The sequence below is a fragment of the Lemur catta genome, chromosome 26, assembly GCF_020740605.2.
Source record: "Lemur catta isolate mLemCat1 chromosome 26, mLemCat1.pri, whole genome shotgun sequence".
Taxonomy (NCBI): Eukaryota; Metazoa; Chordata; class Mammalia; order Primates; family Lemuridae; genus Lemur; species Lemur catta.
The window spans coordinates 7,399,282-7,405,316 of NC_059153.1; the positions used below are offsets into that span (position 1 = coordinate 7,399,282).

The following is a 6,035-nucleotide window of genomic DNA, read 5'->3' on the forward strand; positions in this document are numbered from 1 at the left end:
GGATGCATTTCTAGAAGGTGGTTCACAAACTTCCTAGCTTGAGCTTACCCTTGCATTTTATTTGCTTCTTTGAAGCACCATAGACATCCAGCTCCTCAAACAAGAGGAAGTTCAAAGTCAAACAACTCCTTTAATCAGTACAACCTGTTTTCTTTTCTTAAAACAAAACAAAACAGAAACAGAAACAGCAACTACACAAAAACAGCGTTTGGGCTGATTTTAGTAACCCGTTTTGAATGGGTTTACTGAAACTGGGTTACTTCCTCCCGAAGAAAGAGTTGTCACTGTGTTCAACATTCTTTCTAATAGCGTGATCTCTTCCTCGTTCTCCTGCGGTCACAGCTGCCCGAGCACTTTCAGGTGGAAGGTGCCCTGTGCTGAAGGAGCTCTTTAGTGACAGGAAGTGACTGGGGGCAAGAAGGTTTATAGGGCTCCACTTGGGGCGACAAGGAAGTAGGAGACTGACTGTAAATGATTTGGGGACTGTCCCCACAGATTCTTCTCGGTGAGTAAACTATCGAAGGGCACATTGAGATGCAGCGGAAGGAAGGCATTCTCTCTCTTACCTTTGCAGAACAGGAACTTCTGCGACTCGGCCCAGCCTCCGTGGTGACCCGCTTTGCACCAGAAGCATTTCTCTCAATCAGAGCCCGGATCTGGCTGTCCAGCTCCAGGCTTTCACACCTGCCCAGGGGGACACGGGAAAGTCACATTTTACAAAGGTGATCACAAATCATGCAAGGGTGGAGCGAGCTCGTGAATGACACGGAGGTGTTATTTGTGTCGGATACCTCTCTAGAAGCTCCCAGACTCTGACCTTCTTTTGTTTTCATTAGTTTGTGACATAAAAGCCCTTCGAAAGAGTATTAGAGTTCGATTTTCCCTTACTTGCACACTTACGCAAAGTGGGAAAGGAGGACGCAGACAAGTTTAGAGATTTCCATAGTATAACAATGACAAGAACTGAGCACCCACAGTGAGCCAGGTACTTTAATACATTTTTCTTATTCAATGGGTACAACAACCCACTGAAGTAGTCACTGTCCCTGCCTTTTACAGACAAGCAAACTTGAGTAGGGAGTTAACTAACTTACTAACTTAGGTGAGGTCAACTGTGAAATGTTGGCAAGCCAAGATCAAACTCAGATCTGTAGAATTCTATAGCCCGTGTTAACCATTTTTGTTGTGTATCTTCAATTAACCTGGGAGCAAATCCCTAAGCAATTACTTGCTGCCAAATGGAAATATTATATTACAGCCGAAGAGTATCTGGCAGCTACCTTAAGGAGAAGCTAGCCCAGTGGCTTCATGTAGCTGAGAACCAGAGTGAACTGCTCACTGTCACTTAACCGTTCACTGATAACACCGAGATTTAAACCAGATCTTCTCCTCCAATCAGATTTTTCTTTCCCATTTTATCATGTTGGCATGACGGAGGAATTTTCTCATTAAAAACACAACTCACGAGAAAAATGCATTAATTGTGTCATTTGTTTATATACTCTGAATATAGCACTAAGACCTGAGGTTTGCAGTGGAATAGAGAAAGAGAAACACCCTACCAAACTTTTAAACACAAACAGAACCAGTCCTATATAATCCTTGCGTTAGTTCTAACATTATCCTCGCCCTGGGATGTGTTCCCTGAATCTGCCCGGCTGATGCAGCGAGAACTGTGACTGCAGTGGCCTGTGCTCTGGGCTCTGGCCTGAGCTCATCCTTATTTTTCAGCGAGAAGACTTGGGGGTCAGTGGGGCTAAGTGCCTGCTCCACCGTCACTCGTGATGGGCAGGGTGACGGTCACACTGAAGCCCGAGACTTTTCACTCTGTCCCTGGGCTCGCAGTGATGCTGGGAACCATAAATTCAGCAGGACCGTGGAGGGCTGTGTCACTTCCAAATAATTCGCTTTAGATTTTCCATTTTGACAGGCCTTTCTGTTTAAAGAAAACAACCTGTTGGTGGCTCCAGCTGCAATGTAGGCGGCTTGTAAAGGCGATGTTAGGAGAAGCTTGAGAGAGAAGAGATGAGGGTCGGGAATCCACCCTTGCCCCTCCTTTCTGGAACTCCCCGGTTTTTAAAGTGGTGAGTTCTTGACCAGGTCCATGGTTAGGATTCAGGGGGTCCGTGAACCATCACTAATGAAGCCAAATAAAAAATGTTATGTGCTTATTGTCTCTTTCTGAGGACAAGGTCTATAGTTTTTATCACGTTCTTGTCCTGCTTATAGGTTGGAACACACGGATCCAACTTTAGTTACTGTCATGAGGACTCCTTTAAAATCCAATCTCACTGTGGCTTTTTTTTTCTTTTTGGTGTAAGAGCACACTTTAATCTTTCTTTCTTTCTTCCTTCCTTCCTTCTTTCTTTCTCTTCCTTTTCTTTTCTTTTCTTTCTTTTTCTTTCTTTCTTCCTTTCTTTTCTCTCTTTTTTCCATGGAGGAACTATAAAAATGCAGAAATAGGTCTTTTAATCAAACACAGTTACTAAAATCTTCATTTGAGGGGCCCTCCTTACTAAATTGCAAGTGAACAGGGAATTATAGAAGCCATACCATTGGGCTAAGAGCTCGAGCTGAGAGTGACATTCGGTAAATCCCTGTTTGGCAAGTGGCTTATTCACGGCTTATTTTAAACTTACATAGACACAAACCTCCTTTGGTGCAATCCCTCCTTCCTGCCCTTCACTCACAGAATAAATCAACACAGAAAGTAAATAGAAACGATATTAATATGAATCAGATTTTACCAACAGGGTAGTTGGTTAAGCCAATTTGACACTGAAACTTTTTTTCAAAAATAAGTTTCCCTACGTGATCCACGACTGTGAGCTGCTTTTCCCTAGACTAACACTGGGAAGTGACAATCTGCCCTGTCACCCCAGTGAGCAAGCAGAGAGGACAGGGGAAGACACATGAATGATTTGCAGGTATATTTGGAGCCCTCGTACGTTTATTACTTGTTCAAAAGCATCTGTACTTACAGGAGTCTCTAAAAAATTACCTAAAGGATGCAGCGTCTTTGAATGCCTTTATCACGCTCGTCCAGGGTTTGTTTATTTAAATTTTACTAGATGATTAGAGCCTAGGCATTGTTAACTTGTAGAATGCTGTCTGGGAGAAAAGATAACCTCAAAGGTTATGGTTTACTGCTGTGTAGGGCAGGTTTGTATCTAATCTAACCATCTTATTCTGACATTCCTTTACTGAATTGCCCCTAAGCACCCAGCTCTTCAAATGCTCCTTGAATGAGCCTTCTTATCTTTCTGGATACCTCATTAATGAATGAGTTCAATAAAATCTTAGACATATCTTCATTTCATGTTTGCATGAGGGTCATGTTTTCAACTTTTTGCAAACTGTTATGTTAAACACTTTGGACACTTAGAAGTACTTTAAGTGTTCGATTAGTACTTTAAGTTTGCTCCTGGCTATTTGGGGAGAAACAAATTACTTGATAAAGAAATTACTCTGTGTATGTGGGTTTTAGGTGATTAAGTTCAGGTATCTGAATTATTTTAGTAATTGCAAATATTGACAGATGTGGCTTAAAAAGGTAGTAGAAAAGAAAAAGTTTGCTCAGAGAATTTTTAAAGTAGCATTGTCCTTGGGCAAGAATGAATATTTCTAAAGTTTTACCCAAAGGTATGTGGTTTCATAATTTAAATAAATGTCTCAAAATTGTATTTTGCATGTCTGAAATGAAAGCCCAGAGAATGGGGGAATATTTCTTACAAACACAGACTCTGTCATTGCCCGCAAGGTGCATTCTTGGCTGGATCCCTGTTTATTTCCTCTTTGCTTTGTTGATGTGCCAGGTTGCTGTACTGATGCTGCACACCTGAGCCCAACTTCTTGCGTGTGTGCCCAGGTGGACGGTGCCGGCAGAGCAGCCAACTCGAAGCAGAGATGAAGTGCAGCTGCAGGTGCTGGTGTGAGCCTCAGTGAGAGGTGAGCCATGGACAAAGCTCTGTAAAAATCACATTCTTGGCTGAGCGCAGTGGCTCACAGCTGTAATCCTAGCACTCTGGGAGGTCGAGGCGGGAGGATCACTCGAAGTCAGGAGTTCGAGACCAGCCTAAGCAAGAGTGAGACCCCTTCTCTACTAAAAAAATAGAAGGAAATTATTTGGCCAACTAAAAATATTTATAGAAAAAAATTAGCTGGGCATGGTGGCACATGCCTGTAGTCCCAGCTACTCGGGAGGCTGAGGCAGGAGGATCGCTTGAGTCCAGGAGTTGGAGGTTGCTATGAGCTAGGCTGTAGCCCGGGGAACAGAGTGAAACTGTGTCTCAAAAAAATAGATAAATAAAAATTTTTAAAAAAAGAAAAAAGAAAAAAAAATAGTCCATTTGCTGTTAGAAATATTGCATCAATTCAATGCTGCCTCTAGAGGGCGCTCTGCATTCAGTTCCCATAGAAAGTTCCTGAAGGCCCCTTTTTCTGAAGGTTTTCATTTTGAATTTTGAGTTTAGGAAGGTGGGGGCTAGAGAATAGGTGGTGTCCATGTGAGTAATAATTATAGCTCATCTTTTTTATTTATTTTAAAACCCTTAATGAAAATTATTTCTTTCATTTTGTTTTTTTAAAATATGGAACACTTCACAAATTCACACTTCATCCTAGTGAGCATGTCAACTCCTGTGTATTCCATGTCTTGTTCCAGTGTTAGTGTCTGTGCTGCTGAAGTGAGCACAATTACTTCTTTTTTAATAAAGTTTTTTTGAGTTGCAAATAGTGTTGGACATTTATGTAATAGACTTACATCAAACAGCTTAAGTAGAAGTTTTTCAGAAACAGTTCTAATAAATACATCGAGTTACCCCACACATGATAATAACCGATCATGATTTGATTCAGGGTATTCTGCACCACCTCTAGCAAAACTAGTGCGGGGAATCTGACAAAAAGGGGCTTGCACCCTATCAGCCAGATGGAAAGACAGGGAACAGGCCACCAGAGATCACACATCACACTGTCATGTGTAAGTCGATTTTACAAAAAATTGCAATAATCCGTGTTCTCTCTTGTCTTTTGTGATGTTCATAGGGATGTGAAATTGATGATCCTGGAATTTCTTTTGTGACAGAAATTAGTAAATACTCAGAGAACTGATCAAATATAGGACACTTTCAACATCAAAATTTATAATGATGAGAATGTATTGTAACTCATCAAATAGGAATCATTAATTTATACTGATAAAAAAACTTCCAATAAACATAAATGGGTATAAGACAAAGCTTTTCTTTACATTGGAATGCCTTACCAATAAATGTAGAGAGCATTATGGTATTAGAAAATCACTATCTGACAACCATGATTAATAATTCAAATGAGAAATATCAATGGATGTTAAAACTGGTGGCTGAAAATTTGATGAGAGATGAGATATTTACATAATTCCATAGTCCCCCCCAAATACTTAGCGACAACTAAAGGAAATACTAAGAATAACTTCACGTTGGAGACTCTTGGCAGATACCACCTTGATCAAAGGATTGAGGTTAGAATCCTTTGTAATGGGAAAAATCAAAACTGTGACCATATGCATGACAAGACACATAGCTCCCCATCTGTGGTGTCCCTGCCAAAAATGCATAACCTGAAATTAACTACGAGGAAGTGTTTGCCCAAAACAAACTGAGAAACATTCCACAGAATATCAGGTGGTCTTCTGGAGTGTTCTGGACATATAGGCCAAGACTGAGGAACTGCCCCAGATTTCAAGAGAATAAAAACAATGAAAACTAATGTAACGTATGATCCCGGATTGGATTCCTTTTTCTGTGGAGGACATTGACAGGATAACTGGCAGAACCTGAATGGGGTTTGAGTATTAGATGGGAGTACTGTATCAATCAACGTTCACGTTCTGATTCTGATGGCAATCTTGTGGCCATATTGGACAGCGTCCTTGTTTGTAGGATATGCATACTAAGTCACCCAGTGATGACTTGCTTTCAAATGGCTGAGGAAAACATATTTTTGTACACTTCTTAGAAATTTTTGGTAAGTTTGAAAGTATTTTAAAAGTG

The 6,035-nt window shown here is 40.8% G+C and overlaps 1 long non-coding RNA gene across 7 annotated transcripts; it reads left to right on the forward strand.

The window, feature by feature from the left end:
- Positions 1-594: 594 nt before the first annotated feature.
- Positions 595-3,918, forward strand: LOC123627673. Of its 7 annotated transcripts, none has more exons than XR_006731411.1 (4): positions 595-722; positions 1,931-2,084; positions 2,844-2,927; positions 3,869-3,918. It is a non-coding gene; the product is annotated as an uncharacterized LOC123627673 (long non-coding RNA). The 7 variants fall into 7 exon arrangements; XR_006731412.1 differs by lacking the exon at positions 3,869-3,918 and adding an exon at positions 3,706-3,736; XR_006731410.1 differs by lacking the exon at positions 2,844-2,927.
- The last annotated feature ends 2,117 nt before the right edge of the window (positions 3,919-6,035 follow it).